This window comes from Mytilus galloprovincialis, chromosome 5 (genome assembly GCF_965363235.1).
Source record: "Mytilus galloprovincialis chromosome 5, xbMytGall1.hap1.1, whole genome shotgun sequence".
NCBI lineage: Eukaryota > Metazoa > Mollusca > Bivalvia > Mytilida > Mytilidae > Mytilus > Mytilus galloprovincialis.
In genome coordinates this window covers 8075692-8085983 of record NC_134842.1, presented here as the reverse complement: position 1 = coordinate 8085983, position 10292 = coordinate 8075692, and the positions used below count along the sequence as shown (strand labels likewise).

Genomic DNA, 10292 nt, shown 5'->3' with positions numbered 1-10292 from the left:
ATGTGTACTTATTTATTTGCTAAGATCCAGACTAAGATAAACATCTTCTGGTTTAGAGAACCATCTTAAGCTGCGACATTTGATTTTGATTTTAACACTAGTTAAAAATATTACATATAATGACTCAGATTACAAATGTGCAATATGCAAACAGCTTTTTTACAGTGGTTACTCGTAGACATTAACATGTAACGTTACCTAAAAGGAGAGAAAATGTTTATATTTGTTTCTCGCCAATCTAAAAGTGTCAAATGATCTTTGTCATTATATCCGTGGTAATATTACAATAAGAAAAAAGTAAAATCACAAAAATACTGAACTTAGAGGAAAATCAATTCGGAAAGTCCATAATAACATGGCAAAATCGAATATCAAAATGCATCAAAAACGAATGGACAAGAACTGTCATATTCCTGACTTGGTACAAGCATTTTCAAATGTAGAAAATGGTGGATTAATTAAGAAATGTCAGATAACAAAATAAATCAGTTTCTAAAGACGAACCAAGGCTAAAATAACTTTCATGTATAGCGTTAAAACATATAAAGAGCCTGTAATTCAGTGGTTGTCGTTTGTTTATGTGTTACATATTTGTTTTTCGTTCATTTTTTTACATAAATAAGGCCGTTAGTTTTCTCGTTTGAATTGTTTTACATTGTCTTGTCGGGGCCTTTTATAGCTGACTATGCGGTATGGGCTTTGCTCATTGTTGAAGGCCGTACGGTGACCTATATTTGTTAATGTCTGTGTCATTTTGGTCTTTTGTGGATAGTTGTATCATTGGCAATCATACCACATCTTCTTTTTTATAAAGAAGGAATAGAAGAATATATGTCGTTTGTTTATGTGTTACATATTTGTTTTTCATTAATTTTTTTATATAAATCAGGCCGTTAGTTTTCTCGTTTGAATTGTTTTACATTGTCTTATCGGGGCCTTTTATAGCTGACTATGCGGTAACGGCTTCGCTCATTGTTGAAGGCCGTACGGTGACCTATAGTTGTTAATGTCTGTGTCATTTTTGTCTCTTGTGGACAGTTGTTTCATTGGCAATCATGCCACATCTTCTTATATATATATATATAGTAATCTAAGGTTGCCTAAGTAGTAATATTTATGCTTAAAAGAACAATTATTCTTAGGGTTTTTGTTAAATCAGTCCCACTTTTCTTGTATTTTTTTTGTTTTCGTGTGATATTAACATTCAATAGAGATTTCTGGGCATATGTCACGCGTTTTGTGGAATTAAAACGCTTTTAAGAATGCATTCGAGACAACCATGTGGTTAAAGACAATTGCATTCATTTTCTTAAAAATATTCGAATGAACATATTTGCTGAGTTGTAGGATCCTAAAACACATATGGTTTAAATAATACAGCTAGTTCTCGCATTTTGAAGTGTCCTTTTGCACTCGTCAACAATGTTCTTAGTTATTTTTTTAAATGCATGTTATATGCACTTTGGACGGGACCTGTTCCCAACACTATTCTTGGATTCGAAAAAATCACTCATATTCACATTAATTACACAATTTTATAGATGTATTCACTCATTCATTAAATTAAATACCTGTATACAAACACGTATCACAAATACATTATTTAGATTTTCATAACTAAAAAACATGCGGAAAAAAGTTATAAAATGCATGCGTCCGACGTGTTTTTCTTTGGATTTACCTTCATCAGGAGAGTCATAAAACGATCGAGATCAACCAAATCATTGTGACAAAGTAAAACTGAGGAAAACACACCAACTCCAAGAGGAAAGGCCCGGAACAACAGGAATAATGAAGTGAAACACAAACTAACACAACCATACATAGAAATGAACTATTTGACATATGTCTGACTGGTACAGGACATAAAAATGGTGTGTTTAACCTAGTTCAACAGCTAGCAAAACCTCCCGCTTTATGACAGTGTTAGAAATATCGCTAAAATGACAAAACTATGTGACAAAATTACAACACAAACACACGCAAGAACAGTCATCACAGATAAACGCACAAATAAATAATATAATAGTTGACACAACTTGCAAACCGCAGAAGAACAACAAACATATTCAGGAATATGGCTGTTGCTATCCATTCGTTTGATGTGTTTAACTTTTGATTTTGCCATCTGTTAGGGACTTTCCGCTTAGAATTTTCTTCGGAGTTCAGTGTTTTTGTGATTTTACTTTTTATTCCATCACCGAATATCTGAAAGACAATGGTGTGTAAGAACCGTATCTGTAGGAAAGATATATTGGAATTGTTTTACATTGTCATTTCGGGGCCTTTTATAGCTGACTATGTGTTATGGGCTGTGCTCATTGTTGAAGCCCGTACGGTGACCTAAACTTGTTAATTTCTGGTCATTTTGGTCTCTAGTGAAGAGTTGTCTCATTGGCAATCATACCACATCTTCTTCTTTTTTCATATACATGTATATATAACAAAACGGATTTTGAAAAGAGCAAAATTCAACTAATGTCAATTTTGTCTGAGGGAATTGTAACTTGTAATTGCAAAACATGTTCATCAATAAAATCACAAAAATATTGAACTCCGAGGAAAATTAAAAATGAAATGTCCTTAATCAAATGGAAAAATAAAAAGCTCAAACACATCAGACAAATGGTATTAACGGACATTTTCGAAGAGTTTTTTTTTTTAAATGCGTCGGTACCGAAGAACTGATAACTGAACTGATGGTACCCTCGAGGACTGATAGTCCATCAGCAGAAGTATCGACCTAATGCTGTAAAAAGTTAAAATATCCCGTAATAAATGTAAGGCGTCCGAAACGCTTTCTTATTACACCTGACTCATAAGATAATCTTGAACGCATAAATTAGCTCCTTATTATTTCGATTAGATGAAAAATGAAGGCAGGACGTTTATTTGGATTGGTCAATGTAAATCATATTTTCTTGATTTGTTTTTTGTATGGAGTTTGGAAATAATTACGCATCGATTTGTTAGCTCATATTTTTTTGTTGGAAAAAAAATATTACAGGAATGCACACTGAAAAACCATGTGTAAGCATGTTGTTCGAAACCTATTATCAACCATTATTTTGAATAGTCCGGCTGATTGGTGCAGATATAGAGCAGAATTGCTGACTTGATTGAGGAAAGCATGAAACTTTGCATAGTAGTTCTTGGTAATATACCCTTTGATTTCAGCTATGGACCCGCTCTGAAAAATCAAACATGGCTGCCATTTCAAGATGACAGAAAAAGGGTATAAATATCAAGATTGTCTTAAAGGTATTCTATATAATTTCGGAAATGAAAGTAATGATTCTTTAAAGATGGACTTCATGTTCTTGAATGTGTTATCAATTAAGTTTAGAATATCAAAAACAAATAATTTGGTTATTTCTATAACACATTCATTTACAAATATGGCTGCATATAAAAAAACAAATAGTGAAATTCAAAATGTTGATCAATATGTTACATGTTATTGTAATTGTTCTTTAAACGCTTTCAGTTTAAATGGTTAGAATGAAATAGGTTGAAACGAGTCGATTGAACGTTAGTATATGTCGGTTAAATGTGGTGGAATAGTAAGTAACTCATCTGAACTTTGAGGCAGTGCCGAGGGCACCTTGTCTCGTGTCTGTTCAATGCCACGTCTTAGGGTCACTTATCTGTTTGACTTTTTCATTTTTAGCCATGGCGTTGTCAGTTTATTTTCGATTAATGAGTTTGACTGTCCCTCTTGTATCTTTCGTCCCTCTTTTGTCGCGTTTTCATCCGCCGTACCCACTTCATCGTCAAACTATTCTATGTAATCAATAGTTTGGCGGAACTGTGATAGTTCGTTTTATGCAAACTTACTGAATTGAAATCTCATTTCCACTGTTAACAAATGCCGCAAATATCACTTTAATGTTGATGGTAATTGTGGGAGTACTCAGGTTTACCACTGCGCTCGGTGTGTCCAAAATATCTAGCCTAAGTATAATTCCGTCTGTTAACGGCTCTTTGCACACGTCCCATTGTATGTTTACTCTATTAATTTCGAGAGTCGTTCTTTATAATCTTCCCAATAACAAGCTGTTAACCTTGAAGAATTTTGTCTGTACATCTTCGACGGGATGCTTCGGTTCCAATCTGGTTTGATCGTCTTTCTTGCTGAAGCGTTGCTCCAAATGAATGTTTTAAGGCCTTGGAATCATCATCTGTGTTTACCTTACTCAAAGCCAACATCGGCCTGGCAATCTGGGGCCTACACACATTTTTCCTGTTTTCCTATTGTCATCTACCGGCAGTTAGTTCAAATTGGTAAATGAAGTCAAAGATCCTCTTCAATTGAGTTTTTGCATTTTTGGGAGCTGTGGGCTTCCGCTCCGGTCCCTTGCAACAAGATTTTCTTGCCATCGGGTATATTATCTATCCACAGAGGAGTCTGAAGAAGAGGTGTTGCCACACTATTTTGTTTTCCTCTGACCTTTCATGGATCAGTCAGTGGAGTTAGCTTGCTGTTATGGGAAGCCTGTTAGAGCTCCAGTAACTGACGAGAATGTCATAATTGGAGTGATAAATGTGGGATTTGACACTGACTCGACGGGGATGATACCGTAAGTAGGCACTGCATTCAGCATTGAGAAACTTGATAGGATCCACTTGCAGCCAATTGTTTCTGTAATGGTGTGCTGCTATGAACCAAACATTATTGACTCATAGTAGATGGTAAGTGTGCGTAGGAAGACACATAAGCCTTTTGCTGGAATCCTTGATAAGTACTAGAGGTTTATATTATGTTCTTAAATAGAGATTGTTGTTGAATAATTTGAACTGTCTAATGCAGGGCCAAGGGCCCTGACATAGGACTTTTGACTTAAGGTGAAGACACCTTCAACAGAGTTTGCGCGGTTGATGGTTCATGCGAAGTACAATTTCAAACACTGGTATTTATATCTGATAATTTATCATCAAAATTTGATTTTGTTTTATCATGCAAATATTTTACATTTAACATTTTATTAAAAACTGCAACTTATCTAAAAGATATACTATTTACAATATCCATTGTAGGTGAAAAATTAAGTTTTGATATGAAAATCAAAACACAGTCACATCCCAAATGAAAGTTCTGTAAATAGTTTTAGTTTCCCTCTGTTTGTGTATCAACAAATCAAGATAATTTAAAAAGGGTTGAAAACTTCCACATGTTTTACAATTACTTATTACAAAAAGACAAACCAACCAGAATCGAAAAAATCCAAAGTAAACTCGTGCAGGTATACACATGATATAGAAATGTGTTTGTTTTTAAAATCAGTATTTGTTCTTTTCCAGACCAATAACAAATATAAATAGTAATATAAGACTATTCCTAATGACTATTGTTAGATTAAAATAAAAAGACAAAAGCAATACAAGGAGATTGGTGGCCTTCGGTTGTTTTCTGCTCTATGATCGGGTTGTCGCTTTGACACATTCCCTATTTCCTTTCTCAATTTTATTGAAAGAACGACAGCTGTGTCACCTCGTTTTTAAACTATTTATGATAATTTATGTCAATTTCGTGCCTTCAATAAGACCACATTTCAGGACCTATTGACTGACACAATGATAATAGGGGTTAAATGGTTATGTAAGAATTGCATTGATATCCAAGTTTATTTAATAATGAACACGCTTTTAATCTTTGCGGTTTTATTTCAATTTATTCAGATCTGTACCTTGGCTAGTTGCAGTTTTGATAAGGTCGTAGCTGACCCAACATTTAATATCAACAAGGTGAGTTCATAAGAATATAGTCAGAAGAATTTTTGTGTGGGTTTCGTGTGGCATATCTTTAGTTCTCTATATTGTGTCTATATTGTATACCATTAGTTGTCTGTTTGTCCTTTTCTTTTTTAGCCATTGCGTTGTCAGTTTATTTTCGATCTTTGAGTATGACTGTTTCTCTGGTAGTATCTTTCGTCTCTTTTTTATTTCATACTATATTCTATGCAATGTAATCAATAACTTATACAGTTAGATACTGTATATATTCAAACGTAAATCTGTACACGTACAATAAGATCTTGAATCAGTCAGGGAAACCATTTTAACTTAAAACAATGATAGTCTGTTTATCCTTGGTGTGCATGTAATTTTTGTTTACACGAACGGCCAAGAGTTTGTTTAGCCTTCGTTTATATAGTGCCTTTCACGTTTGTATTACAGGTTAAGTACAAATCATCCTATTTGGTGTTGATAACACGGATAAATCGAGAAATTGGGTTGTATACTGGTTTAAAAAGTAAGCTACACATATTTTGTCTATTTCGACTACTCCAGTTCTGGAAATTGATTGTAGTCAAACAAATATAACACCACAACACCTTTGCTTTTCTCTTCTGAAATTATCTGATAAAAAAATATTTCTCTTTCCTTTTGTTTAGTTTTTAGGAGTATGGTATGAACATGAAAGAACGGCTTTTCAATGGGGAGTAAATGGAACATGGCACTAGTCGGTATGGAATTGGATCCAAGGTGGAGATGGCAACACATACATGGCATATGGAGGATTCTCGTAAATGATTTTTTCGATATTTATGAGCAGCATATCGATTCAAAACCTTTAAAGCTGTTGTGTGTAATAAAATCTACAAATACCAGAAGCAATAATCTAAAGTATGAAATAGTCATAGTGTAAAAACTGCATAAGTAGATGAAAATATATACTAGATAATGATGAACCTTAATTCGAAGATAAACAAGCTTACATTGGCAATCAAATCACATTTTATTTTTTATATTTATATGTATTATACATTCGATTTCAATATATTGGTGTAAATCTGGCTATTACCTTTAAACGTTTTGGACTATTACTAAATAAACTCATCATAGATAACAGGACTAAATTTTGTATATACGCCAGACGCGCGTTTCGTCTACAAAAGATTCATTTACATTGTCATATTGGGGCCTTTTATAGTTGACTATAAGGTATGGGCTTTGCGCGTTGTTGAAGTCCGTACGATGACCTATAGTTATTAATGTCTGTGTCATTTTGGTCTGTTGTGGACAGTAGTCTCATTGGCAATCATACCACATCTTCTTTTTTATATCATCAATGACGCTCGAATCCAAAAAAGATAAAAAGGCCAAATAAAGTATGAAGTTGAAGAGCATTGAGGGCCAAAATTCCTAAAGGTTTTGCCAAATACAGCTAAGGTAATCTATGCCTGAGGTAGAAAAGCCTTAGTATTTCAAAAAACTAAAAATTTTGTAAACAGTTAATTTATAAATATAACCATATCAATGATAATTCATGTCAGCACAAAAAAAGTGCTGACTACTGGGCTTGGGATACCCTCGAGGAAATAATCTCCACCATCAGTGGTATCGACCCAGTGGTTGTAAATAAACTCACAAAACAGTTTACCATTAGGTCTTTGTATTTCTTTTATTTATTAGTTACTTAATGGAGTATCTCAAATGAGATAATGAATGTCCTTGTATCGTGTGACTCTGTATATAAAGCTATTAAGATGGTCGTTACTAACGTATATAAAGCTATTAAGATGGTCGTTACTAACGTATATAAAGCTATTAAGATGGTCGTTACTAACGTATATAAAGCTATTAAGATGGTCGTTACTAACGTATATAAAGCTATTAAGATGGTCGTTACTAACGTATATAAAGCTATTAAGATGGTCGTTACATACGTATATAAAGCTATTAAGATGGTCGTTACTAACAAGCAGGAAAAATTCGATTTCATATTATAATTTCGATTAAAATGTTTGCAATTTCAACAGAACATTTTCAAAAACGTGCTCGACAGCAAGGACTGGACTGATATCTGGATCAAACGGATCATACATATTAACAGCTGAAAATATATACGAAGGTATGAATATTTATGTTTTTATTCTTTTACTTATTGTGTGGTATACATATACTCCAAACGACATCTCGGACCAACGGATAGTATTCAACACTAGTGTATTTGTTGATCCATTATTTATCTATTGTCTTATTTTTTTATTTGTTTAATCGAAATACAATAGTTTCTATTGAGTTAACAGAAGTCTAGATAGTCCAGACTAATAAGCATGATTACAATTTCATTGGCATGCAAGGAAGTAAAAATGTACCCAAAACAATATTGGTAATTGTGTCATCATATCAATAAGTGTTATTGAAATATTGATGATTGTTAAATCGATACATACAGTCATATAAACATGTTCTGACAACATTTTATAAACATTTGCATGCACAACACAAGACAATGTATTCTGAACAGGCAGAAGAAATAACTGCTTAAAATATTTCAATCTTTGATTTCTATAAAAATATTCAAATTCAAAGTATTTATTTGAAAAGTATTTAAGCATTAAGTGTCAGTAATGTTTATACAATATAAAACAAAATACCAATTAGAGAACTCTCAAGAGACTAAATGACACAGAAATAACAGCCGTATAGATCACCCTGCGGCCTTCAACAATGAACACAGCCCATACTGCATAGTCACCATTTTATTTTTATTAAACAAACTTTATTTGTACCAAACTATATTAACTTCACTTCTTGCAAACAACAATGGCAGCACAAAAATAATAATTGCACACATTTATGATTTCTTAAAATCCATAAATAGGTTCCAGTCATTTTCATATACAATGATGTCAACTTCTTGTCTTTTTTATTCTTTGATATAACGTAAATAAAGTTAATTCCTAAAACAAAAACAACAAAACATTTCCCGCAAGAAAAATTGATAATTGCTTCAATTTTAAACTTAAGTATCAATAAAAGTTATTTTTGTAGCCTTCATATCTGATAATCAACTAAATCCTTTTTTTTTTTTTAACAACATAATTAAATATTTGTTTCAAATATTGGCTTGTTACAATATCATTCAGTAGTCCAAGCTCCTCCTGATGTTCCCAGTTACAATCCACTAATCACTCAGGGTACTGATTAGTTGTAAAATACATATTACATTTTGAACATAAATATATATTGATTAATATCACTTAATCACTAAATATGACTATTCATATGTTTTCTATTAGTTGCTAAAACATTACTTTTAATTTTCAAACATACTCTTCCATTGAACTACATTGTAATTGAGAAAAATTGAGAAAACATGCACATTTTTTGTCTTTTGATCAGATATGTAGTAGGCTTTGTAAATTGAAAAACCCACAATTGTTAAAAAATAGTTAAAGTCAAAATATTATTCTTCAGAAGTTTTATATCCAAATACTAAGTGTCTTAGTTTTATCTTAAAAGCTATTTTACTGTTCTTTAAAACCTTATTTATTTTATTCCAAAAAAGTTTTAAATACGGATACAGTATAAAGAACGAAATTCTATTACATTGTATTTTTGCTAGAATCATCATATAATCAATATTCCAAAAATCCATCATTTTAACAAAAGCAAAGATTGTTCACATATCTAAATGTTTTTCCGATAATTATGCACATTTTCTTTCTCTCTCTTTACCACAGCTTCGTTACAAATCGTATACACAGACTACACCATTGCATTGGTGTACATGTGTTACGCCAAGGAGACAAATGGGAATTGTCAAATGAATAAAGTCCACGTGGCTTTCCTTGGAAGACACAAACAGTTGAGCGCTCACCAAAGACAACAACTTGTTTCCCATCTAGATGGAACTTGCATCCAAGAGCACGATATAATAAAGTCTGATTTATGTGACCAGATGACACTAGTGATCCATTTGTCATGTGACCTGATGGGACTTGTGATCCATTAGAGGGATGTGTCTTGTGACCTGATGGGACTGGTGATCCATTGGACGAAGCCCACCAGACAGTATTCTTGGACTTTGTGATGGAAGTACCACTTTCAGCTGGCGATCTATCATCCAATCCATTAGAGGGAGGTGTCATGTGACCAGATGGCAATGGTGATCCACGTGATACAGATGGAGCCCACCGGACAGTATTCTTGGACTTTGGTGTAGAAGTGTCACTTCCAGATGACTGCACATCATAAGATCCACTAGAGGGATGTGTGATTTGACCTGATGGCACTGGTGATCTACTGGATACAGATAGAGCTCATTGGACAGTATTCTTGGACTTTGGTGTAGAAGTGTCACTTCCAGATGACTGCACATCATTAGATCCACTAGAGGGAGGTGTGATTTGACCTGATGGCACTGGTGATCTACTGGATACAGACGGAGCCCATTGGACAGTATTTTTCGACTTTGGTGTAGAAGTATTTGATCCTGAGGACCCTGGTTTAGGTCCATTATCTAACATGGCGTTAAGGTCTGCTGCCATACTAGAGTCAAC

General features: G+C 33.5%; 1 pseudogene; it reads left to right on the top strand.

The window, feature by feature from the left end:
• Positions 1-3539: 3539 nt before the first annotated feature.
• Positions 3540-9745, top strand: LOC143076986 (uncharacterized; annotated as a pseudogene).
• The last annotated feature ends 547 nt before the right edge of the window (positions 9746-10292 follow it).